Source organism: Sorex fumeus, unplaced genomic scaffold, assembly GCF_029834395.1.
Source record: "Sorex fumeus unplaced genomic scaffold, SorFum_2.1 ptg000026l, whole genome shotgun sequence".
Taxonomy (NCBI): domain Eukaryota; kingdom Metazoa; phylum Chordata; class Mammalia; order Eulipotyphla; family Soricidae; genus Sorex; species Sorex fumeus.
The window spans coordinates 13,486,898-13,514,600 of NW_026606083.1; the positions used below are offsets into that span (position 1 = coordinate 13,486,898).

The 27,703-nt window shown below is 47.1% G+C and overlaps 1 protein-coding gene across 4 annotated transcripts in view; it reads left to right on the top strand.

The window, feature by feature from the left end:
- Positions 1 to 2,736: 2,736 nt before the first annotated feature.
- Positions 2,737 to 27,703, top strand: part of PTER (phosphotriesterase related) — a 69,832-nt gene continuing 44,865 nt past the window's right edge. The window contains exon 1 of one of the 4 annotated variants that reach the window (XM_056114546.1): positions 2,737 to 2,824. The gene's annotated coding sequence lies outside the window, so the exon portion shown is untranslated. Of the gene's footprint in view, positions 2,825 to 3,021; positions 3,045 to 3,158; positions 3,180 to 27,703 lie in introns of those variants that run through there. The other 3 variants (XM_056114548.1, XM_056114545.1, XM_056114547.1) reach the window with 3 other exon arrangements.

Sequence of the window (27,703 nt, forward strand, 5' to 3'; positions counted from 1 at the left end):
CCACAATACTACTTCTGGGAATATATTCCGAGGATGCAAAAAGGCGCAGTAGAAATGACATCTGTACCTATATGTTCATTGCAGCACTGTTCACAATAGCCAAAATCTGGAAACAAACCAAGTGCCCTAGAACTGGTTAAAGAAATTTTGGTACATCTACACAATGGAATACTATGCAGCTGTCAGGAGAGATGAAGTCATGAACTTTGCTTATAAATGGATAGACATGGAGAGTATCATGCTAAGTGAAATGAGTCAGAAAGAGAGGGACAGACATAGAAGGACTGCTCTCATTTGTGGAGTATAAAACAATATAACATGAGTATAAAACAACATAACATGAGGCTGACACCTAAGGATAGTAGATACATAGTAGATAGATAGATTGCTCCATAGCTGGAAGCCTGCCTCATGAGCAAAGGGGAGAGGGCAGCTGGAATAGAGAAGATATCACTAAGAAAAAGGTGGCTGGAGGAATTGGTCGGGAGATATGTGCAGAAAGTAGATAAAGGACCAAACATGATAACCTCTCAGGGACTGTATTGCAAACCATAATGCCCAAAAGTAGAGAGAGATTATGGGGAATCATGTCTGCCATGGAGGCAGGGGGAGGGTGGGAAAGGGGGGGGGGGTATACCGGGGATATTGGTGGTGGGGAATGTGCAGTAGTGGAGGGATGGGTGCTTGATCATTATGTGATTGTAACCCAAACATGAAAGCTTGTAACTTTCATGAGAAACAGCCTCGTTCCTGACGCCCCATTCGCTCTCAATGGAACGACCATCTCCGAATGCAACAGCTATGTGTACCTAGGTCGAGAGGTCAACATGACAAATGACCTGGCACCTGAGCTGCGCAGGAGGAAAAGAGCGGCTTGGAAAGCCTTCAAGAACGTCGAAGAAATAGCTAAGAGGACGAAGAACCTCCGGCTCCGGGCACATCTCTTTGATTCCACTGTTCTTCCTGCATTAACATATGCCTCAGAGACCTGGGCCCTACGCAAACAAGATGAGAACGCTATTCAGGTCTCCCAAAGAAGAATAGAAAGAGCTATGCTTGGAATATCACGCTTCACTCAAATGAGAGAACGAATCCGGAGTTCTGACATCCGTCAACGATCAAGAATCAGGGACGCTGTCTCATTTGCCAAGGTGTCGAAAATCAGAGGGGCTGGTCACGTAATGAGATTTAAAGACGACCGCTGGACTAGAGCTGTTACCGACTGGATTCCACGGGATGTCAAAAGACCGCGTAGCCGCCCACCTACCAGATGGTCAGACTTTTTTGTCAAGATCATGAACGATCGGTTTGAGGCCCTTCATGTTCCCAGAGCGAACAGATGCCATTGGGCTACACTAGCACGCGACAGGGACAAATGGAGACGTTACTGGCGCCCGCCCGAGCAAATCGACGACTAACGGGAAGTTAAGTGATTAAGTGAAGTGATCTCACCGTGATTCAATAAAATTTAAAAAAATTATTATTACTATCAATACTATTCTTTTATTTTATTTTATTTTATTTTATTTTTTTTAAAGTTGTAGATTTACAATTTTTTGTGCTTTGGTTTCAATTATACAATGATCAGATACCCATCCCTCCACCAGTGCCCATTTTCCACCACCATGGATAATATCCCTCCCACCCCCATCCCCCCAAATACTATTCTTAAATATCAGCCTTTTAGGTGACATTTATTACCTCAGTGCTCATTTTCTTTTGCTCAGGATTCAGGATAAAAACTCACCTAAACTAGTGAATGACTTCATAGCATACTGCTTTGTGGCAGCTGCTTCCAGCATGTTCTGTAGACAGACATCTTCATTTATTAAGCTTATTTCTATCACAGGAGGTTCTCAGGCTAATGGACATGAATCAATGGAAGGACAAACCCAGAAGTTCTGAGGGATCCAAATCCTGTTCAGACACCGAATTCCCAGTGCACCGTCTCTGATTTCTCCTTGGAGACAGACACCCTGAGTAACTCCCGTGAGCCCAGGGTTTCTTAGAGATTGGGCAAAGTGCAGCTGCTGCTGGGGGGTGGGAGTGGGGCGGGGTTTGAAATCTAGAGCCTGACCTTTCCACCCTGCCAAACTATTGAGAGAAAGCCTGGACATTTTCGGGGGGCATCTATTAGAGACTCCAACAGAGAGGAAGCGGGCTCTGCACCCAGCCACTGAGCGGAATCTGCAGCTGGGAATCTGTATCCTTCCCCAGGCATGAGACCTGGCTGGAGCCAGGGGAGCGAGCCCTGCCCCCAGAGTAAGGGCTGGAGTACACTGTGAGTGTTCTAGCACTCACAGTCGGGACTGCCCCCACTGGCAGTGCCCTGGGGAGTTCCAGCGGAAGCCCAGGGACAAAGTCTGGGCGGGGCTGGGAACGCAACGGGCGTGTCCTAGGCCCAGGGGGCGGGGCCGGAGCCCTATGGACGTGTCCTAGACTCCAGGGCCCGGCAGAAGCCTAACCCCGCAGGGAACGCAATGGGCGTGTCCTAGCCCCGGGAGGGGTGTGGCCCTAGCCAATGGGCGTGTCTTAGGACCCAAGAGCGGCTAAGGGGCAAGAGTCTTCTAAGCTTGCTATAGGCTCAGAGAGAGGCGGGGAGAAGCCGCTAGGCGTGTCCTTTGGCAGATTCCGCGGGATTAAAGGCCAGGGGCTTCGTGCCCGGGTGGGGCGTGGCCGGGGCCGGATTAGGCCCCCTGGGAGTAGTGGGAGGAGAGTAGGGAACCCTCAGAGACCTAGTGGGTTGCCCTGCAGAGGGGAACTCGTGAGCGGAGCGAAGGCGCGGGGAGCCGGAGCCAGAGTGGGCGCAGGAGCTGTGGGCCCGGTAGGAAGCGTGGGGTCCCGCACTAACTCGCGCGGGTCAGATCCTGCAGGGAACCCCGCGGGGCAGGCGCGGGGCGGGGAGGGAGGTGGGGACAAGGCTGGCTCTCGGGCCTGCAACCGCTTTCGCCCCAGGGTGGGGGTGCAGAGTGGCAGAGCTGGTGATGCAGAAGACTGGGAGTCGCGGGGTGACTGGTGCCCTCCCTGCTAAGCTGCACGGAACCGTAAGTCCCCTACATAGGACAAGTCCTGCAAAGCTGCACGAACCCCGAGGCCCCTACCCCGAGGTCCCCACCTAGTACAAGTCCTGCGAAGCCCAGATTTCCGCACAGGCTCCAGGGAAACTGCCCAACGTGCTGGTAGGCCCTCAAGGGTGCTGGTATGGGGTGGGGGTGGGGATTCTCTCCTGGAGTCCAGTTCCCTTTTAACAGGTGTTGAAATCCTGCCTCTGAGCCAGGCCCTCAGCCTGTCCTGGGTTTTACCTTCTGTTTTTTTTTTCTTTTTGTATTTTGTCCTCCCCCCCACTTCCACCCCCAGCACAGAGAGTGGTTTTCACAGCCGCGATGCTGTGTTATTTGTTAAGTCGCCTCAAGTGCACTGACACGCGGAGGGGGCGCCCCCGGGTTCTGCTTTGTGGGAACCCAGGAGCCCGGTCCTCCATAAATCACCTTTTGCGAAGCAAACCGACAAGCGTTAGCTGCCATCCTACGGCCATGCGCAGTCCCCAAAGAACGGGCACACCTGCCTACACTTCACTAGCACTGACAGAGGTGCATGCGATTAATGCTGCAATTCCAGAAATAACCCCCTGCAAAAGCAAGTCTCTGCACACGCTCCGCTCCATGAGGGGGCTTACTGCTGATTGCAAGAGCAGCTAAATCCCCGACCCCTCTTCGTCCCCCTTCAAGGTGCTGAAGATCAAACCCAGGCTCTCCCATGCAAAGCAAGTTTCTTGAACTCAGTCTCAGCCTGGGTCTGGCGCTTCACGAAAGCAAACCATTCACTGAGGGCTACTCTGTGACACATCTTCACTTATGAATCCTGTATGTGTGGCTTTATTGTTAAAAAAAAGTTACTAGAATATGTGCTTTGTGGAGTTGGGAATGAAAAAGCAAAATAGTACCGTTTCATGGGGTAATGCTTAGCACTCTGGACTCTGGAAGAGCAAAATAGATTTCATTCACATACCTTGATCTTAGAATTCTCCAAGGAAGGTCCAAGTCTGTTTGATAGTTAAAAATTACTGTCACTGTCACTGTCCTCCTGCTGTTCATCGATTTGCTTGAGCGGGCCCAGTAACATTGTGAGACTTGTTACTGTGTTTGGCATATCGAATACATCACGGGTAGCTTGCCAGGCTTTGCCGTGTGGGCAAGATACTCTTGGTAGCTTGCCAGACTCTCCAGGAGGGGCGGGGAAATAGAACCCAGGTCGGCCATGTCGGCCGTGGGAAAGGCAAACATCCTACCCATTGTGCTAGTGCTATCGCTCCAGCCCAGTTAAAAATAAATGAATAAATAAATCCCCAGAGGTGTGACCTGAGTTCTGAGCAGCCTAATTTCACATCACCACAAGCCTATAAGGGGTTTGCCTATTACAGAGAGAAAATAAGGCATGGAAGGAAGTAAGCCATGTAGCAGGAAGTGGAGAAAATCTATGTTTTCCTGACTCCAGAACCACTTGTTCTCTGTCCCAACACCACCCTGATTGGTTTTTGTCTTGTTTTGCACAGCTGTGGATAGGATAAGAACTCTCTTTCTCATTCTGTTTCCAGCTTTGAGTGTCCAAGTTAGGTACCATCTATTCATGTATGGAAATAAGAGTCTGTTTTGATTGTCTTATATTTGGGGTCACCTTTGGTGTCACATGGTCAGTTGCTTTAGTCACTCAAACAAGTATGTATTTTATACCCAGGTTTACAAGAGGCAGCAGGATAAATAGGAACTTTAGCCTCTTGGACAGATTGTTGCTAGGCTGGAACTAGAAGGGCTTGAGGAAACATAACACCAGCAAAAAAGTTCATAAAAATTGTCAAAGGTTCATTTGTGGATTATAAAATACATAATATGAGACTGACACCCAAGGACAGTAGACACAAGGACCAGGAATATTGCTCCATAGTTGGAAGCCTGCCTCATGAGCTGGGGGAGAAGGAAGCTGGAATACAGAAGGGATAACTAAGTCAATGATGGTTGGAGGCATCATTTGGGATGGGAGATGTGTGCTGAAAGTAGATCAAGGACCAAACGTGGTAGCCTCTCAGTATCTATATTGCAAACCATAATGCCCCCAAATTGAGAGAGAGAATGGGGGAAATTGTCATAGAGGCAGGAGGAGGGCTGGGATGGGAGTTTGGGGGATACTGAGGACATTGGTGGTAGAGAATTTGCACTGGTGGAGGGATGGGTGTTCGACCATTTTCTGACTGAAACTCAAACATGAAAGCTTTGTAACTGTATCTCATGGTGATTCAATAAAAAATATTGTCAAAGGTGGGGCAGACTGTGACCCTGGAAAATGGTGAGAGGGAAGTTTTGGGTTGAGTTGAGATTCTGTCTCAAAGGGACTAAAGGATGTGCCTGTCCTGGGACCTGCAAGGCCAACGAGGCATGTAAGAAGCTGCCATGTTCTAGAAATAGCCAGAAGGTCTTTGCCGATACATGCAACTTTGGTGATGGATTCCAGATGAAGCTGGAGATATGGGAGGGTGGGGACAGGCCTTCCAGGGCTCTGCACACCCACCACTTCCCCCAAGAGATGGAGACTGTCATCTAAAAGCAAAGGGAGCACAGTTGGACCGCAGATAGGGCAGAAACAGAAACTGCTAACAAAGGCCATGGCTGGTTCAGGCAAGTGAAGAGGACTGAGTAGGAAACTACCAAATTCCATCTAAGCTTGTAACCCTGTAACTAACACTATGCTATCAGCCCTCAAACGCTGTGGCACTCACTCCCCATTCTCTTAGTCACATCAGCTCTCCTCCATACAATTATGGTTAATTATTTATTAAATATTAGTTGCACTGTCTGTAGCACTGTTGTCCCATTGTTCATCGATTCACTCAAGTGGGCACCAGTAACATCTCCATTGTGAGACTTATTGTTACTGTTTTTGGCATATCAAATATACCAATGGAATATCAGGAACGAGATGGTTTTTTCTCACAAACATTGTCTTCGTGAGATTCAGCTATAGTCCGACATTTCCACACTCACAGTCGAAGTCGACCAGCATTAATGCCACTTGGCTAATATTTGGTGTTATTAGAAGGATGTCATCAGCAAAGCGGAGGTAGTATAGTTCCCGACCGTCTATCTTGATTTCCATTCCTTCCCATTCCAGTTGTCGCATGACGTTCTCGGGGATGGCACTGAAGAGTTTTGGTGATGGTATCACCCTGCCGAACCCCTCTCTTGACATCAATGATCAGTTCCTTGTAGAATGGTGAGATCCTGGTAGTGAATCCATAACACAGCTCAAGGAGGATCATGATGTATTGAGTTTGAATGCCCTGTTTGGCTAGGGCTTCAATGACCTCTTCAGTCTCAACAGAATCAAAGACCTTCTTTAAATCAATGAACGTTAGACAGAACAGCATCTTGAACTCCTGAGAAACCTCAATGAGCTTGGTTATCGTGTGGATATGGTCAATCATGCTGAATTCTTTTCGGAACCTGACTTGCTTGCATGGTTGTCCTTCATCTCTTATTCTGCAAATTCTATTCAGGATGACTCGAGTGAACAGCTTGTAGACAAGAGACAACAGGCAGATTGGGCAATAGTTGCCAATGTCATGGATGTCTCCCTTCTTGTACAGTAGTAAAGTCCTGCTGGTTTTCCACTGGGACGGAAACTTGCATTCAGACAGGTTGCGTATGAAGAGCCGAGCCAGTGTATTGATGAGTACTGATGGCAGATTCTTCAGGTGTTCGGGTCTGACCTTGTCTGGTCCAGGTGCTGTTCGCTTCTTTACTGACAAAATGGCATGACGAATTTCGGTAGGGAGAATGTTGGAAACGATATATCCATCCTGTGGAATTTGGTATGTGGGCAGGTGGACATGGCTATTGAAAAGATCTGAGTAGAAGTCATGGATAATCTTCTCCATTGCCCTTCTGGAAGATATGGTAGATCCATCAGGATGTCAGAGGGCAGTCATCTTGGTCTTGTAGTTGGCAAAGGACAGGCGGCCGTTACGAATGCTTTTCCCATCTTCTGCCGCATCTGCCATCATTGCTGCTCTTTCTCTCTTTGAGGTCCTTCTTTATCACTTCTCTGCACTGCTTTGCGAGCTCCGACATTCGCATGCGGTTGCCTGAGGCTTGTGCCAAGCCACGTTGGCAAATGAACTCAAGAGTTTTCAAAGACAGGTGTCCTTTTGTGGCTATCCCTCTTGGCGTTTCTTGCACAATCATGGAGGTGCTGAACCAGTCAATCGTATTCCTCATCAATGTTGTCAACAACGGCATCTTCACATGTTGCAGAAATAGTGCCAAAGAGCTCCCAGTTGGTGGTCATTCCAGGAATTCTCTTCTTAAACTTAGCAGCCCTTTCTCCCTGGTCCGTGAAGTAGAATTTTGCACGAAGGAGATGGTGGTCCAATCCCATTTGGAATTTTGGCACAACAGCAACATGGGTCAGCAAAATCGTCGATTGCATATGATGTGGTCTATTTTGTTGTGGAATTGTCCACTGGGAGACTCCCATGTCCAACGTTTAGATTTAGCCTTCTGGAACTGTGAGTTACCATGGATAACATGGTTGGTTGACATGATGAACTCAAATAGTCTCTCACCCTGTCCCAATGAGGAGTTCTTCGGCTGATCTTCTTGGTCCTATCTTGGCATTAAAATCACCAACAATGATTTTGTAGAAGGTGTGGTCTTCTTTATAGAACTTCTCCAGCTCTATGTAGAACTTCTCAATTTCTCCTTCATCGTAATTGGATGTTGGTGCACAGACAACGAAGATAGAAACTGCTGGCAGTGAGCCACATCTATTCACAAATGTAGTCGTCTGATTCGGGTTGTTAGACATTCGAATGAATCAATGCTCATGGCCAAGTTCATGTTGACAAGGACACTGACACCACTGCCCCCTCTTTTATCACATATTCTGAAGATCAGTTCTTCTCCAGAACAAATAAACGGTGTGATGTCATTGATGCCTTCTTATCTCGGTCAGACCAATGATGTCATACTTGATCTTTTGCGCTTGCACCATCAGGTCCTCGATGGATGCATATGATGCCAGTGTACATGCATTGAAAGCACAGACAGTCATTTTTGTCCTTCGTTTTGGCAGCCTAGTTCAGCCTTGAGATTTTATCAGCCTCTTCTTCCTCGTCCTTCTTAATGCTGCTGTATTGGTGGCTCTTTCAGGGTCAGGGGAATGAGACTCATTGTATTTACTGGTTTGGGTATATTGAGTTCACCACGGATAGCTTGCCAGGCTTTGCCGTGTGGGAGGGATACTCTCCATAGCCTGCCGGGCTCTCTGAGAGAGGGATAGAGGCTTTTAGGGTGGCCTCTAATTACCCTTGAATGGGAAAGTACAAGAAATGGAAAATTACAAGAGTAATTTCCCATGGTTCAAACCATATATGAACCCCATCAAATATGGTGCCGTAATCTTGGAAGATGGGCATTAAGTATCTTATGATGTGTCTTATGATGTATACTTATATATAGTAATAAATTAGTAGTTAATACTGGTGACTGGCTATATATTTTACATGTTAATTGTTGCTTAACCTTCTCCCATGAAAAAGAAACCTTTGTTGTGCTTAACTCTGTAAACAGGGGCCCTGTTTGTTTCTGCAGCATTCCTTCATTTGTCCTGATCAGTGCACTCAGGTGAGTTGGAATACATATGCAGCTCATAATTATTCGGGATCACTGGCTTCTGGCTTGGCAGATTCCTCTGTTACCAATCAGAAGGTGCTACAGAAGCTTGTATTCTTGCTTGTGCGTTAGTTTGGGGGGAAATGGAGGAGAGTCTCCAAGTAATGTTCAGTGGTTTAATGAGAGCTGCTCCCAGCAATTCTCAGCCAACTGGGTCACATGGGTCAGTAACTCAAGAAAAACATATGTCAGAGGTGAAACTCTGGTTTTTGTGTGAACAAGGCATTCACCCCTGACCCCGAGCTCTCTCTGCGGCCCTGTACTCGCTGTTCTAACACTCCACTTGCTGCTAGTGAGGTGTGCTTGGTGCCAGACCACTGGGCTTGTCTTCATGATTTTAATCAGAGGTGGTAAAATCATATTGGGATGCTTAATTACATTCTATAAGGATAGTTGGTGCTCAAGTCTGAAATATAGGAAGACTCAAAACTAGAGGGATAGAAACAAAGGGTCTATGTTTATTTTGGAAAAGTTTGGTTGGTTGGTTTGAGGGGCCATACCCAATGATGCTCAGGGTTTACTCCTGGCTGTGCACTCAGGGATGACTCCTGGGGGTGCTCAGGAGACCCTGTGCAATGTTGGGAATGGAACCTGCCTCACCACATGCAAAGCAAGAGCCCTACCTTACCCCTCTGTCCAATCTCTCTGGCCTCATGGGTTCATTGTTAAGAAACAATTCTTCTCAAATATAATTAGCATTAAATACACCTTGAAATGAATTTTGTCAGTCAAATACATTTGAAATGGAATTGTTCACACTCAGCACATATTAGCATTTTAAAAGTAGCTTCAAAGGGTATTTTAAATCTGATTCCTGGTATTTTTGTTTCAGCTCTAAGCAGATGAGACCCAGGCTTTACTCTCAACATCCCGAGACAAGGTGTTCACTCTGTGACTTTGACTTAAACCTTATAGAAGCAGGAGTCAGAGCCTTGGGCAGAGCCCGGCTGCATGCTTAGGGACGTGGCTATAAATTGTCTCTCCCTAGAGGTTAACAATCAAAGTCCTCCCTCTCCCTCCCACTCAGTCTAGTGATATGATGATGATGGATGGCTTGGCTATGACTGCCCCAAGCACTAGTGTGATGAATTATGTTGTTCAGGGCACGACCAAAGATTCTCCATTGTCAGTATGTAACACTGAATATTGGCAAGTATTCATATCTAGCTGTCTGCCAATTCTGGTCTCTGCTCTGCATATTGAATTCTCTGTCTTTGCAGTTCATGGTTCTTAGTTCTTAATCATCTTCGTCTTCCCCTGAATTCATCTTAGCTCATCAACCTTTTGTGTTTTTTTTTTTATTATTATTATTATTCTCTCCACTGATGGAAAAGGTGGGGTGTTCTCACAGTTGTATTTAGTAAACATTGAGTCTTTCTCTGCAGAAACTGTTAAAATAGTAATTATTGTCCTTTTCACTAAATCCAGAGTAATAACAGCTTATCTTGCAGTGGCTTAATTGGGTAATTATTTAGTGTTTGAAAGGCACTTTGAAGAGAATATTGGTAAATATTGTACATTTATTGTTCTTTCCTGTAACAGCCCCTTACAACCAGGAAATCCTTATCATTAATGAGGATTAACAAAATGTCTTACTCTTGCCTTCCATATTTGAAGCAACACATTGATTTCTTAACGTTTGCCATCTTTTCATCAACTGTCCAAGTGATCGCATTCAGATCAGGTCTCATCAGCTACATTCCTTATACATCTGAAAAGTTCAACATGATGAGTCTTGTGCTCCCCTGGTCTCTCCCTCCAGCCCCCACTCAGGAGCCTCTGACATCTCATAACTTTGACCGTTGTTGCTTGTGGTACTTGCAACAAGCTCTTGTAGGAGGCCCTGGCCAGGAAGTGACATCACATCTTACTTCACTTTGAGTTCCAGTCACTGCCTACTATCATCAAACTGCATCTGAAAGGCTTCGCTTGAACTGCACGTGCCTGGCCAGCCCTCTCCTTCAAGTTTTCTACTCATGTTCTAGGCCCAGAGCCCCTTGATGTGGTTAAAAGGTCACTTTAGGGGCTGGAGAGATAGCACAGCAGGTAGGGTGTTTGCCTTGCACGCGTCCGACCTGGGTTCGACTCCCAGCATCCCTTATGGTGTCCCCTGAGCACCGCCAGGAGTAACTCCTGAGTGCAGGCTAGGAATAACACCTGTGCATTGCCGGGTGTGACCCAAAAAGCCAAAAAAAAAAAAAAAGGTCACTTCAGTGTTGTGGCTTGGTCTACCCTGTGTTTGCTGGCTGGGGCTGGATGACTCAGGCTACAGAAGTGGCCTTCCTCAAAGTGTCAGAGGTTGGAAGTCTCAGGTCAAGGCACGGAGGCTGGACGAGGAGTACCAGAGGTGACGTTCTTGCCTTGCAGGTTGGATCCCTGGCACCAAAGGCATATGGCCACTACCATCCTGCCAGTAGTGACTCCTGAGCACAGAGATGGACTAAGCCCTGAGCACTGCCGGGCATGACTCCCAAACTAAACAAATCAGATCACGGGGCAGATCTGGTTTCTTAAGAGGCTTGCAGATGGTGGTCTTCTCCCTGTGCACTCACCTGGTCTTCCTTTGAGTGTGCCAGCCCTGACCTCCTCTGAAAGCTACAGGATATGGTCTTGTGATTTTAGAAGTTGAATAACAACCCCTATTCACAAAATGGGCTACCACATAGCAGAGTTAAAGGAGCCCACCAGCCCATCTCACTGTTCCACAATAAGACTCGAGATTATCGGGCTTGGGAAGGGTATTTTCTTAGACTGTTGAATCTGAGCAACCAGACAATGATTGCAAATCTTTGATGGGATCCTAAGTTCTTCATGTCACATGGATGGGGAGCTTGTGTTTTACAATACTGAAGTAATTTGATTAGACACTGAAGCAATTTATTAAGTGCATTCTCTATAGTTTATAAATCTACTGGCCATACCATGCACTTAATCCCTAGAACTTGCTACACCAACTGTGACCATTTGAATATTTATGGTAATAAGCCGCAGATATTTTTACCCAGAATTTCTTCTCAGAATCACAAACTTACTTAGAATAGTCCCATCCACACCTGCCCTGTCAGAGCTCAGCAGCCTTTGGGTGTCTTTGGGTGATGCTGTGGTTTCCTGTTATTGGCTTCCTGTCACTGAGCTCAGGTATCAGTCCTAGAGGGCTCACGGGACCACATGGGATTCCAGGGATCAACCCTAGATGGAATATGTGTAAGGCAAGTGTCCTAGGGATGGAACCAAGGTAGGACGCATGCAAGGGAAGCACCCTTTCTTGTACTATCTGTACTATCTCTTTGGGTCTGGGTTCCTGTCACTAAGCATGCTGTGCACAATTGACCCATCATACCGATGGATAACACTGAGTAAAGAATCTCTGTTAGATGTGATGAGTGCAGAAGGTAGGAAGCCCTCCCATCTGAAAGGAGTTTTGGGTTCATTGGGTGGCAACTCAATGTGGACATTCCCTGATAATCTCATAGGCACACCACTGTTCCTTCTGGAAAGCTGAAGAATATCCCTCAGAGAAGAATGCTGAATTCAAAACAATCAAACCCCAATGCATCTTCTCTGCTATATCCATAGCCAGAAATATTTAGAGGATTATGTGGACCGATGAAAGTATGTCACTGATATTAAGATAATTGGTTGTGTGGAATGAGCAGTGAAATGTTGTTTTCCCCCTTTTAATTGGAATTTCTTGTTGAAGCTGGATGATGGACATGCAGGGATATATGTACTACATTTCTCTACAACTATGAACATTTGAAAATGTCCATATGAAAAGGTTGAAATGAAGTGTGTGTTTAATTTAATTGTTTTGTCACTTTTGGACCACACTTGGCTGCACTCAGGGCTTATTCCTGGCTTTGCTTGGGGGCCAATATGCAGGGCCAGGGGTTGGACCCAGGCTGTCTGCATGCAGGGCAAGCACCTTGCAAGCTGTTTTGTTTCTCCAGCCCCTAAAACACATTTTTAATAAAGAAATAAAGTAGGCCAGTCGATAGTACAAAGGGCTGAGTATATGGGAGACCTGGGTTCGATCCCCAGCACCATATGTTACTGTACACCACTGGGAGCAAATCTAGCACAGAATGAGAAATAGTCCCCCTCACTGCCTGGTATGCTTCCCACAGAAAGGAGGAATGAAAGAAAAAAAGAAAGAAAGAAAGAAAGAAAGAAAGAAAGAAAGAAAAGAAAGAGAGAGAGAAAGAAAGAGAAAAAGAGACAAGAAAGAAAGTGAGAAAGAAGAGAGAAAGATGAGAGAAAAGGGATGGAAGGAAGAGAGAAAGAAAGAAAAAGAAATGAGAAAGAGAAAGAAAATGGAAGGAAGAAGAGAGAAAAAAGAAAGAAGAGGGAGAAAGAAGGAGAAGATAGAGAAAGACAGAAGGAAAGAAGAAAGAAAGAAGAAAGTGAAAGAAAGAAAAGAGTAAGAGAAAAAAGAGAGATAGAAGAGAAAGCTCAAGACAAAGAAGAGGGAAGGAAAGGGGAGGGGAGGGGCATGAAGAGGGAATGGGAGATTAGAAGGGAGGAGAGGGAAGGGGAGGAGAGGGGAGATGAGGGGAGGAATGGAAAGGAGAAGGATGGGGAGGGGCGTAACATGGGTGGGGGACGTGCAGGGATGTGTCTCTGCAGTAAATTGCCTTCCTTACGCATGTGAAGCCCTGCCTTTGCTTTCCAGAACGGTGAACTGAAGATGAAGTAGGAGTGAACGAGACACAGATTCTCCTGCTATGCACAGTGCTTCTGGGGAACAACCACATTTGATGCCCGAGGCAGAAGCGCGTGCAGGGGCGCGCCCAGTGTTGTTGCCGCGTGCGGGGAATCGAGCCCTTAGAGCCCTTACCCGTGCCGCATGGGCATCTTCGCCAGCTCTGACCTAGATGATGCCACACGTTTTTATCTCCCGCTCCTGGGCATCTGGCGCGTCTGTCACTTCATGAGTCAGTGCCTTTCCCTCGGCTGCAGAGTTTCCCGGGCTGCTAGAGCTCCGGAAACCACCCCTTGGTGACCGCACACACTCCTGTTCCACCCCATCAACACAGGCCGTGTGCTCCCCATGCCCCACGTCTGGCACCAGCTCCCCACCCAAGCCCAATCTCCCGTGCACGCTGGAGCCGTCTTTCCAAACCCACCTGTGGAAGGCAAAGGTCTAGGGGGGCACATTGGGAGACTTTGCACTTTCTCCTGCCCATCTCCAGTGCCCGTCCACACGCTCCCCTAGTTGGAGGGTGAGGAGCGGTTCCGGTCCCCCAGGAAAAGTTCTGTGTAAGGCTAAGGCCTGAATGGTCTCAGCCGAGCTTTGGGCCTGCCCCACCTTCATTCAGGAAAGCCCATCTTCAAGGGGCTCCTCTTCCTCTCGTGCAACTAAGAGACTCAGAAGTACTCAGAAGCAACAGTCTTTGCTGTGCTGTGGGAGCCCTCGGCTCTCCAGCCACATTTCATCTGGCTCCTGACATGCAATGAGAAGTGTGTGAAGGGGGGAGGGCCGGGGGGGGGGCATATTTCTTTTCATTCCTCCCGATCAATGTCTTTCTCTGCTTTTGTTTACTGGTGATAGACCGTCGCAAGCTCAAAATACTTCTATTTTTCTCGTCATTAAAAAAAATTGATTAGGATTCTGTGGCTCAGAGTTACTACTAATGTTTCTCTTGCACAAGATATGGAAATAACCCAGATTCCCAACTAATGATGAGTGGATTGAGAAGTTGTCGTATATGTGCACAGTGAAATACTACGCAGCTCTGAGAAAGAACAAAATCATGCCATTTGCAGGAGCATGGATAAAACTGGAGGGGAGCATGCTTGAGTGAAGTCAGAAGGAAAGGGATAGATACAAAAGATTTTGGGTGAAGTTTAGTGAAGACTTTATATAGTTCTTTAGTGCCTTGTCTTCCGAGTTTCCCTGGTTAAGTTTAATAGAAACATAAAAACAGTTTCTAGCAGCAAGGAGAGTTTATGGACCTTTGTTACTACTTTTGCTGTAGTAAAGTAAATCTAGATTGGAAAGCTTATTAAGAAGCTGTATTATGTCTGGCCATGTGTCTGTCTATAGTCTTCATACCACATACGTGGATTATTTTTGGAAGAAAATGTTTATTTTTAATTTTTATTATGAAAAAAATTTGAATGTATTTTAAAACATTTTTAAAATGTTTTTAAAATTCACTTATGCCACGTCCGGCGCTTCGGGGCCGAGCCAGGGGAGGGCCGTCAGGGTGAAATCAGCACTCGAGTCACACAGGGTTCCGTCATTCAGGAGATGGCATGAATGCGTGCGTTTATTCAGAGCACAGGTACAGACTTAAGTATGTTTCCACACCCCACCCAAAAGAAAGGAAAGGGGATGGGATGTGGGAAAGTGGATGGGACAATGAATAGAGCCATGCACCAATTGGTCAGCCACAGTGAGCAGAGCCATGGACCATTGGTCAGCCACCTGGTGACCCTTTAGACCTACTGCTACCGGTCAGAGCGGCCTGCTTTGTCACAGTTTTGACATATCCATAGAGACTGTGTTGTTCCTCATACATCATTTACAAATCATTTATGAGGGTGCATTTTCCCCAAACTGAAACCTCCTGTACTGGGAAGTTGCCCAGCTTTGAGCAGGACAAAGGGGGAATGAAAAATCAAGCATTCTTTTACTTGGTCAGTAGGCAACATCTCACCCCTTTTTTCCAATTATGGCACACCAGGACCCCTGTCTTAGGTTGTCCGTCGCCCCGCCGTGGTACCCGTCATTGGGGAGAATGCTTTAGCCCCTGTCTTAGGTGTGCGCGGCGGTGACAGAAGTTGCCCGTCATTGGGTATCCTGGGCAAGGGCATACTTCCTTAACCGTGAGGAGGCACAGGGGAGGATTGATGACATTTCTACCAGACCAGGCAGGACCCAGTGTGGCTTGACCAGAATGGAGCGTGGCTCAGAAAAGAGGGGCAGGGATAGGGTAGAGGGGTGATGGGAATCTCTTCGTTCAGTGATCCGGGGTTTCTGTACGGGTCCGGTCCGCACTCCTTCTCCTCCTGCGTTTTCCGGTACCGGCCACGAGATGAGGTTACTGCAACAGATAAAGGAAGAGGCTTCCCAAGCCCATTATAAATACCTATCTGAATAGGGCTGCTCTTTGCTAGTTTCTCTCAGCTGCGTAAAGTGAATTTGAGTGATTTGCCGATCAACCCTGCCAATCTGGTCTCTGACAAATGAGACAATTCGGCTCAGGATGCAGGGCCCGAATGTAAGCATCAGTAATAGTATGATCAGAGGGCCTGCTATAGTAGATGTCAGGGTGGTGAACCAGGAGGATTGATTAAACCAAGACTCAAACCACCCTTCCTGAGCCTCTCTCTCCTTTTTACGCCGTTCCAGGCCTTCTCTCAGCTTTGCCATGGAATCTCGGACTACCCCCGTGTGGTCGGCGTAAAAGCAACACTCTTCTCCCAGCGCTGCACACAGCCCTCCGTTTTTAAGGAAGAGCAAGTCGAGCCCCCTCCTATTTTGCAAGACTACTTCCGACAGGGAGGTCAAGGACTTTTCAAGATGGCTAATAGATTTTTCTATACGGTCCAGGTCCTCATCAATAGCTGCTCTTAGGGAAGATAGGCCAGAATGTTGGATTGCCAGAGCAGCGATGCCAGTGCCGGCACCTGCCTGACCTATGCCAAACAGAGTGGTGATGGTTAGTGCAGATATGGGTTCCCTGCGGATCCTACGCAGGACATCAGGGGAATTGGACCAGTAATCAAGGAGTACCTCAGCAGGGTGGTATATAATTTTTGGGACAACAATAACCATGAGACAAAATTCTTGGGAGCCATTAAATACTGAGCCTGCCAAGTGGGGAGTTAATCCTGAATGTGAACAGGCCCACCAAGCTCCAATTGTTGGTGATATCCAGGCGGAGTTACTCCACCCCGGGGACTCCACATTTTGTGCACACAACTTCTTCTTGTTTTGAGGGACTGTACCTAAACATGTCCCTTGGCCGCTAATTTGGGTCATGGTCAATCTCTGGGGGCGGACCTTCCACTCTCCAGGGGCTCTGTAATTAACATTGTATGAGGCGTTAATACCCATAGCCTCATAAAACTGCGGAGTGGGGCTATAGCACAGCCAGCAGGCTTCAGTCAGGTTTGGGGCAGTAGCATTCAGAGTCTGATATGTGGCCTCGATAAGACTCCTGAGGGGATTAATGATTGGGCCAAGACTGGTTTTTGGGATGGATAGGCTGGCTGTAACAGGAGGTGGCGTCACCTTAGGGCCAGCCATGGTAGTGATGGTGGGCTTAAGAGGGGGTTTTGGAGCCTCAAGTGCCTGGTTAGGGCCTAGCGGAACCTGCTGCACGGGTTCGATTTTTAAGAGGATCTGCAGGATAACCCCATGCCATGGCCTGCTATACCACATAAGTCTCCAGTTCAGGCCGTTGACCCATCGGGTCTCTGGCCTTCCCTTATCAGTGAAGGAGATTTTGACGAGAAGCATTTGGGGGTGGTATTGTACAGAATATGAGCCATATCTCAGTGGCACAGCATAAGAAATATTAACCAGGTAGTGGTCAACCGACCATTTCCAATAGCCATCATTAGAATCTATGCAAGACCAGCTGGCACAGTAGTAAGATTCAGGGCCACCGCAGGTTCTCCTCCATTGGCCTGTCCAGAACCCGGGGCAGGTGAAAAAGCCATTGCGTCTCATAGAGGCTCTGGCCCCAGGCCTTTCAAAACCATCCTGAAAGGGGTAGGCGTCTTCCAGGGAAAAATATAAGTCAGGGAAGCACTGATTAAGGGGTGCTGCATCGCAGCTTGTGGTACTCCAAACCTCATAGTCCTCTCCACTCCTGATGACCCAGGTCTGTTTGAATGGTTGGTGTCGATTGGCATTAGTTTCGGTTGGGTCCTTCATCAATAATATAACAAGGGTCCAGGTGACAAGCATCATAGTGGTCATTTTGTTCCTGTGGAAAGAAAAGAGGAGATTCGTCTCAGGGCTAAGTGCCCTGGAGGTGAGTTTCATTATTTTTCCCAGCTGTGGGGGCCAAATGATTGGGGGGCTCGTGTATAGGCCTGACCAGGCGTTCTGGCACCCAAATGGGTTTTTCTGCATTAGTTGGATATACACAGACTGCACCTCTGACTCTGGCAAGTATCGCTGCCGGTGGTTGCCAGGTTCCTGAGGACAGATCCTTCCATTTCACCATTGCTTTAAGGGGAGTCGGAGTAGCAAAGTGACGTTGGGCTGCGCTGCGGCCCGAATCATCGAGGAGCAAAAAATTTAAAATGAATAAGGTTGTGGATAGGAGCGCTTGTGCCCCTTGACAGCCTTGGTAGATCTCACCCTCTTTTGTTTTAGAAATATAAGTTTTGAGATGTCGGTGCGCTCGCTCTATGATAGCCTGTCCTTGGGGGTTATAGGGAATGCCTGTTGTATGTGCAATATCCCAGGTTTCACAAAAGAAATGAAAGGCACGGCTTGTATAGGCCGGTCCATTGTTAGTTTTAATTTGCCTGGGATTTCCCATATATAAGAAAGCGGCGGTAAGGTCATCTATAACATGTTTCGTTTTTTCCCCGGCATGTAGTGAGGCAAAAATCATGCCTGAATGTGTGTCTATCGAGACATGGAGATAATGCCGGTTACCCACTGAATTAGTGTGGGTCGCATCCATTTGCCAAATATCATTTGCTCTCAGTCCTCTAGGATTGACTCCTAGGGATGGGGAATGTATATAAGGAGTGCAAGCGGGACAGACAGTGGTAATGGAGAGAGCCTCGGCTTTAGAACAACCCGTATGAAAACGAAGAGACTGGGCATTAAGGTGGAATTTTTTATGTAGCTGTATGGCCTTGTCATATTCCAGGGATGTCATTATTAAGCGGGTAACTTTATCTGCTCGTTCATTACCTTCTGCAAGGGGTCCCGGGAGGCCAGAGTGTCCTCTAATATGACCCACAAAGAGGGGGTCCTTTCTGGCCCAAATCAACAGTTGCAATGTTTGTAATTGAGATAAAATTTTCGAGCCCTCACCTATGTGGGGTGCTGTTTCTAATTGGGGGAAGATATTGGCAACATACACACTATCAGTGTAAATATTGAGGGGCTCATTACGGAATGTTTGCAAGGCCAATAATACAGCAGATACTTCTGCAAATTGCGCCGAGGTTTCAGCAAGCTGTATGGCGTGAACATCCTGCCCATCAACCACTACGGCTCGACCGCTTTTAGAGCCATTGGTAAAGAGGGTCCATGCACCCGGAAGGGGGGTGGTCTTAATGATTCGGGGGAAGATAATAGGACAAATCCTGAAACTTTGTAGGAGTTTATGTTTGGGATAAGCCTGTGTAATTTGGCCTTTAAAGGAGCAGACAAAAAGGCACCAGGAGTCATCATACTGTATCAGATTATTAATCATTTCTTTGGAATAGGGAACAACCAATATGTCCATATCCTTAGCAAAGAGTGCACACCCTATGGTTCTGGCCTTCCAGAGTAATTGAGAAACTAAGGTGGGATAGGGAATCACCATTCGGGTGGGGGAAGCAGAGAGGTGGACCCAATATAATGGACCAGTCTGCCAGAAAACTCCAGTTGGGGCAAACTCTGAAGCAAGCACGATAAATTGTAGTGGCAGATTGTAATCAATATGGTGTATTTGCATTTCTTCTAAGGCATCCTCCACTTTTCTAAGAGCCAATTGTGCCTCAGGGGTCAAATGATGAGGTGAGGAGGGGTCGGAATCCCCCTTCAATAGTTCGAAAAGAGGTTTGAGCTCTCCCGTGGGCAGGGAGAAGGATGGTCGGAGCCATTGGAGTTTTCCCAAAAACTGTTGCCATCCGTGTAGAGTCTTTAAATGAGAGGTGGCAAACTGTACTTTTTGAGGCGCTATTCCCACCTTTTTTTATGGTGTATCCTAAGTATCTGTATGGGTGGGAGAGTTGTACCTTGTCCAGGGAGATTACAAGTCCTGCTGATTCCAGGGCGACCCGGACATGATCATAGAGTTGAAGTAACAGGTCTTTGGTGGGGCAGGCAGCTAAGATGTCGTCCATATAATGAATCAAAAGTGCGTTGGGGAAACGAGCCTGGATGGGCGCTAAAACCACCGAAACATATATCTGACACATAGTAGGACTATTAGTCATGCCCTGGGGAAGGACTACCCATTGGTAGCACTGATAGGGCTCCTGAAAATTGGGGGAAGATAGAGAGAAGGCAAATCTTTGACAATCTTTAGGAGCTAATGGAATATTGAAAAAACAGTCTTTAAGATCTATCACTAACAATTGCCAGGACTTTGGTATAGTGGAGGGATAGGGAAGCCCTGGCTGCAGGGCCCCCATTGGATGCATGGTGGCATTGACTGCTCTGAGATCTTGCAGTAATCTCCACCTGCCTGTCCTTTTCCTTATAACAAAGATTAGGGTATTCTAGGGAGATGTGGATGGGGTAATGTGCCCCTTTTCTAATTGCTCAGACACTAGGGCATGTGCGGCCTGTAATTTTTCTTTAGTTAGGGGTCACTGCTCCACCCAGACTGGATCATCTGATTTCCAGATAATGGGGGTGGAGGGAGGCCGCTCGACAGTGGCCCCGATTAAAAAGGGTTAGTTTCTTCCAGTTCCTCGATGGGCATTAAGGTCACGGGATTTTCCTGCCCGGAGGATGGGCAGTCACTAGTGATATGGGCTATGGTCTTAGAGGAGACTGGGGATGTCTGCGAGCGACTGGGTGATGTAACCAGAACCGCGCCCATAGCTGAGAGTATATCTTGTCCCCAAAGATTGGTGGGGAGGTCTGGGACAATATAAGGCTGGAACTGGCCCTTATGGCCCTCGGCGTCCTCCCAGGTCAATACTTGGGCACTACGGCTGGGTCAGACTTGGCCAAGTCCTTGCAAAACGGCTGTAGCCATTGTGGCAGGCCAGTTGGCAGGCCAATATTTATTGGATATCACTGAGACATCCGCTCAGGTTCTAATAGCCCAGAGAATTCCTTTGAGTTGATTCTTAGCGCATAGCGTGGTCGGGAAGCCATATGGGCAATCCAAAATATTTGGGCTGGATTATCTGAGCAGTCTCCATTTGTCTGACCCTGGACCAAGAGCGTCGAGGTGGGGCCTTGCCACGTCGGGAGGAGGAGCAGGCGTGCAATCAGCTGTCCCTTTTCTATCGTCACAATGCCACAGGGGGAATCTGCCAAGACATGAATTTGTCCTATGTAGCTCTCTGTGATAGATCCTGGGTATATCTGCAATCCTTGCAGGAGAGCCTTTTCTGACCCTAGAATGAGGCCAGTGGTTCTGGGCGGTAGGGGGCCATAGACCCCCATCTCCAAACTTTGAATTCCCATAGATGGTGTTAGTACCACCCGGACAGAGGCATAAAGGTCTAGACCTGAGCTGGGGATTGAGGAGCCCCTGATAGAGGGAGGGAAGCTATCGGGAGCGGGCTGATACTTTGACCCACTGTCTGATAGGCCTCGTGCCTGAAGGCTTGTGGGGCCTGAGGCAGGCCCCTCCCACCGTTTCCCTGCGGCAGTGGATTGCCTAAGTTATCCCGTCAGGAGCGACACCCGGCTGCCCAGTGATTGCCTCTCTTGCATCTGGGACATAGCCCGGGTGATCCCCCCTTCTTCCTCAAGGGGTTGTTGGGACATTCCTTTTTGAAATTGCCTGGCTGTCCGCATTGATAGCAGCCTTGCTTGGGTTTTTGTGGGGAATCCCTGAAAGCCTGGAAGCCTTGTTTAATGGCAGCAGCCATAACCTGGCCCTGGATGTGAGTAGCATCTATGTCACGGCATGTGCGGAGCATGTCGTTAAGGGTCCCTCTACGGTTGTTCCAAAGGGCCTCTTGGCAGAATTTGTTGGCATTCTCATAAGCCAATTGCTGAATTATGGGCGCCAGTAACGTCTCCATTTGTCCCTGTTGTGTGCTAGTGTAGCCCAATGGCGTCTGTTTGTTCTAGGAACACGAAGAGCCTCAAACCAATCGTTCAGGGTCTTGACGAAGAAGTCTGACCATTTGGTAGGTGGGCAGCCACATGGTCTTTTGACATCCCATGGAATCCAGTTGGTAACGGCCTAGTCCAGTGGTCGTCTCCAAATCTCATTCGTGTCCAGCCCATCTAATTTTTGACGCCTAGGCAAATGAGACAGCATCCCTGATTCTTGATTGCCACTGGAGGTCCAAACTCCAGATTCTTTCTCTCATTTGAGTGAAACGTGATATTCCAAGCATACCTCTTTCGATTCCTCTTTGGGAGACCCTACTAGCATTCTCATCCTGTTTTCGTAGGGCCCAGGTCTCTGAGGCGTTTGTTAATGCAAGAAGAACAGTGGAATCGAAGAGATGTGCCTGGAGCTGGAGATTCTTCGTCCTCTTAGCTATTTTTTCAATGCTCTTGAAGGCATTCCAAGCCATTCTCTTCCTCCTGTGCAACTCAGGTGCCGGGTCATTTGTCATGTTGAATTCTCAACTTAGGTACACATAACTGTTGCATTTGGAAATGGTCATTCCATTGAGAGCGAATGAAACATCAGGAATGAGGCTGTTTCTCATAAACATTGTCTTCATGAGATTCAGTTGTAGTCCGACCTTTCCACACTCACAGTCAAAGTCGGCCAGCTTTTGTGCTGCTTGGCTAATGTTTAGTGTTATTAGAACAATGTCATCAGCAAAGCGGAGGTGGTGTAGTTGCCAACCATCTATCTTCACTCCCATTCCTTCCCATTCCAGTTGTTGCATGATATTCTCAAGGGTGGCACTGAAGAGTTTCGGTGAAAATGGTATCACCCTGCCTAACCCCTCTCTTGACATGGATGATTACTTCTTTGTAGAATGGTGAGATCCTGGTAGTGAATCTGTAATACAAGTCACGGAGGATTCTGATGTATTGGGTTTGAATGCCCAGATTGGCTAGGGCTTCAATGACTGCTTCAGTCTCAACAGAATCAAAGGCCTTCTTTAAATCAATGAATGTTAGGCAGAGTGGCATCTTGAACTCCCGAGAAATCTCAATGAACTTGGTTATCATGTGGATATGGTCGATGGTGCTGAATCCTTTTCGGAACCTGGCTTGCTCGCATGGTTGTCCTTCATCTAGTGTTCTGCCAATCCTATTCAGGATGATTCGAGGGAACAGCTTGTAGATGACAGACAATAGGCAGATTGGGTGATAGTTTCCCACTACCTCCACTACCCAGCCGCCGCCACACTCCAGGACACTTTCCAGACCACACAGCAGCCCCACGACACATTATAAGACACTTAATACCATCTTCCAGAATTGTCACACCATATTTGATAGGACTCAAATATGGTTTGAATGATGGGAACACCTACAAGGGCGATTAGAAGCCGTGCCAAAAGCCTCTATCCCTCTCAGAGAGCCTAGCAAGCTACCGAGAATATTCTGCTGCACAGCAGAGCTTGGCAAGCTATCCATTGTGTATTCGATATGCCAAAACAAGAAATTACAATGGGTCTCATTCCCCTGACCCTGAAGGTGTCACCAATATGGCAGCATTGAGATGGATGAGGAAGGAGAGGCTGATAAAATCTCAAGGCCAAACTAGGCTGCCAAAACGAAGAAAAACACAAAAATGATTGTCTGTACTTTCAATGCATGTATGCTTGAAATGCATCCATCGAGGACCTGATGGTACAAGCGCGAAAGATCAAGTATGACATCATTGGTCTGACCGAGATAAGAAGGCGTCAATCACATCACCCGTTTATTTGTTCTGGAGAAGAACTGTTCCTCAGAACACGCAATAAAAGAGGCATCAGAGGTGTCAGTGTCCTTGTCAACACGAACTTGGCCATGAGCATTGATTCATTCGAATGCCTAACAACCTAAATCAGACAACTACACTTGAATAGATGTGGCTCACTGCCAGCAGTTTCTATCTTCGTTGTCTGTGCACCAACATCCAATTATGATGACAGAGAAATTGAGAAGTTCTACATGGAGCTGCAGAAGTTCTATAAAGAAGACCACACCTTCTACAAGATCATTGTCGGTGATTTTAATGCCAAGATAGGACCAAGAAGATCAGCCGAAGAACTCCTCATTGGGACCCATGGCCTAGAATGGACTGAACAGGGTGAGAGACTATCTGAGTTCATCATGTCGACCAAGACCATCCATGGTAACTCACAGTTCCAGAAGGCCGAATCTAAATGCTGGACATGGGAGTCTCCTGGTGGACGGTTCCACAACAAAATTGACCACATCATATTCAGTTGACAGTTTTGCCTGACCGATGTCGCTGTTGTCCCAAAATTCCAAACGGGATCAGACCACCATCTCCTTCGTGCAAAATTCTACCTCAAGGAGCAGGGAGAAAGGGCTGCAAAGTTTAAGAAGAGAACTCCCAGAACGACCACCAACTGGGAGCTCTTTGACACTATTGCTGCAACATGAAAAGATGCTGTTGTTGACAACATTGACGAGGAATACGATCAACTGGTTCAGCACCTCCATGATTGTGCGAGGAATACTAAGAAAGAGATAGCCACAGGAAAAAAAAAAGCCTGTCTTCAAAAACTCTTGAGTTTATTCACCAACGTGGTTTGGCGCATGCCTCAGGCAACCAGACGTGAATATCCGAGCTCGCAAAGCAGTGCAGAGGTGCAATAAAGGAAGACCTCAAAGAGAGAAGAGTAGAAGTGCTGGTAGATGGCGGCAGAAGCCAGGCAAAGCATTCGTAACGCCCTCCTGTCCTTTGCCAACTACAAGACCAAGGTGACTGCCCTCCGACATCCTGATGGATCTAGCACATCTTCCAGAAGGGCAATGGAGAAGATTATCCATGACTTCTACTCAGATCTCTTCAATAGCCATGTCCACCTGCTGATATACCAAATTCCTCAAGATGGATGTGTCATTCCCAACATTCTCCCTTCCGAAATCCCACACACCATTTCGTCAGTAAAGAAACGAACAGCACCCAGCCCAGACAAGGTCAGACCTGAACACCTGAAGAAACTGCCGTCAGTACTCATCAATATGCTGGCTCGCCTCTTCACATGCTACCTTTCTGAATGCAAGGTTCCGTTCCAGTGGAAAACTACCAGGACTGTACTACTGGCAAGTAGTACAGAAGGGAGACATCCATGACATTGGCAACTATCACCCAAAATTATTATTAATAATCACTGTCACTGTCCTCCCATTGTTCATCGATTTGCTCGAGTGGGACCAGTAACATCTCCATCATGAGACTTGTTTTTACTGTGTTTGGCATATCGAATACATCACGAGGAGCTTGCCAGGCTTTGCAGAGCGGACAAGATACTCTCAGTAGCTTGCCGGGCTCTCCAAGAGGGGCGGAGGAATTGATTGCTATTATTATTCCTGGTTGGAAAGTGGGCATAAAACAACCTTCAAAAATTCCGTACCTGTATGGTGGTAGTTAGGAAACAAGGGATCATATCTGTATAATTGTCTATATGTTTACACATAGTTGACCTTGCATAGACAATGAATCCTTTCAGCTGTTATTGGAGAAACAGCTTTCAGCTGCCTGGACAGTCAGCCTCATTCACCTTGATTTGAGATGAGTGCCTCTGTTTGACTCTGAGTCATAAGCAGGCTAGAGAATGAAGGAAGGATCTGGAACTCTGAGGTCATGCGGTACTTTGTACTGCAGTTGCTTGTTAGTGGCTAGTGGCTGCAATGTTTCCAGTGAACACTGCTGATTGAGAACATAGTCAGAAGAAAGGAGAGGGAGAGACTAGAGTGCTCACGTTCCCAGCATGGCATGTTCTGCTCGCTTTCTGTTCCTTATATTTCCTCATTCTATTTCTCCATGCACCCTGAGCGAGGTGTGTGAGTGGGAGGAGGCTGGCGTTGTCATTGAGGGCCCTTTACCTCCTCTTCATATGAATTCATAGAATCTATATGTTGAAGGAAATTTAAACATCACTTTTAACTCCTTTATTTTATTTTATTTACTTTGGATTTTTGTTTGTTGGAGGGGCACACACAGTTGGTGCACAGGGATTACTCTTGGCTCTGCACTCAGGGTTGACGCTTGGCAGAGCTCAGGGGGCCATATGGGGTGCCAGAGATCAAACTCAGGTCAGCTTCATGCAAGGCAAGTGTCATTCTTGGTGCACTATTGCTCCTAATAATTGTATTTCATTAATGAGAGACTGGAGGTTCACAGAATGATTTTCCCCAAAGACAGTTTGAACCCAAATTCTGGCTAATTTTCGCGCACTTGGTAGAGCTCTGGCATTTCCAACTCTTGAAGCTATGATGTGAGTGTCTTAAGAGCATCACCCTGTCCCATCTGTTGTAGCTTCTATTGCTGAAATATAGTGTTGTCTCACTTATTAGTATTTATGTTGCTTATTAGTACTTAAGATCATTAGAATTTACAACATTAGTAAATATATAGATTTATGGCGCATGAGGTTTTTTGCTTTGTTTTTGTTTTTGTTTTTTGCTATCAACCACAGCCATAGCCAATAGGATGAAACTATTGAATATTACTGGGAATAAGGTCTCTTGACATTTGTACATAGGAATGAAAGAAGACTGTATTTTTTCTTTATAACTGTCAAGGTAGGGGCCAGAGCGATTGTGTGCAGTGGGTAGGGTTCAATTACCAGCACTGCATAGGGTCCTGTGGGTACTACCAGGTAACATCCCTGACCACAAAGTCAGGAGTAAGCCCTGAGCACTGCTGGCCATGGCCCACTCCCCATCCCCAAGGATGTGGAGCTATATCTTACAAGGCTAATAAAATTTCAGTTCGTAGGATGACTTAGATTCAAGACTTAGGACTTGGATGCAGACAGCCAAGTTCTTGATTTTGCTTCTGTATGTTGAACAAGAAGAGCAAATAATAATAAAACTGATCATCGAATGTAATAAAAAGTAAATTGTGTGTGGGAGGAACAGAGAATGAACAAAAAAATCCAAAATCAAAATAACACGTAAGCTGAGTTACTGGGAGGATCCACGGCTGGCAGGGCGAATTTTCTCAGTGGCCAGACAGGAAGGCGAGGAGGAGCTGGCTGACCAGTGCCATGGACTTTACCTGGGAAATTAAAAATAACTTCTCAGGGAAGGACAGCAATTCTGTTTATGTAATTCGTTTATATTGCTCCACAGCTCACTGCTGTGAGTCCTGTGAGCACTTAGCAGATCTTTATCTTCATTGTGTGCTCATTAAGCCAGCGTTATTACTTCTTTTTGGAAACTGAGCCACGGAGTCATTCTGGGATCTCCGCAGCCACACAGCTTGGAGATGGGGGAAATGAGCAAAGCTCTCCCCCCTAGGAGCCCGCCAATGGCAGCCAGCCAGGGGTACAGCTCAGCCTTTCCTACTGGGGACACTGCCAGGGACATGCTGCTGTCCGAGGTAATGCCAGGCGCTATGCAAACCTGCCTTGTGTTCTTAGACGGGACTCCCATGCCCATGTGGCAGTCCTCAGCTCTCCAAGGATGCCACGGATAATGTGTACCATGCTTCATGACCTTCTCCCTTGAATACCAGGCAAAGAGGGCTCTGTGAATGTTTCAACCCTCCCCGCAATGGGTGGCAAGAGTAGAGGCCCAGCAAATGGGGCAGCAGGCCCATCTCTGTGGCGCTGTGCCATCTGTCATTGACATGATGCAGAAGTCCTTTTGCACGGTGGACTCAAACCACGGCAAGTACAGTGGGGCTGGGCAGTGTTTTCCCGAGAAGCAGCTTCATTTTCTGCTCTCTGAGCAGATGCAGAGAGAGAAAGTCCTGCTTGAGCTCTGGTGTGACGAGCAAGGCCAGCTCCCATGTGCACTGGACGTGTCCAGAAGCTAATGTGCCTTCCCTTTTCTGGTCTGCGTTTACTGTCCTATGGGCAAGACTGGAGCTGTATGCCCAAAGCTACTGTCATGGGTAATTTCTTTCTCCTAGAGTGGGTACCTGAAAAGATGCTGCTAGGTTCTTAGGGATCCTCAGTACCAATGGGCATTCCTTTTGCCCACTGTCTTTCTGGTGAAT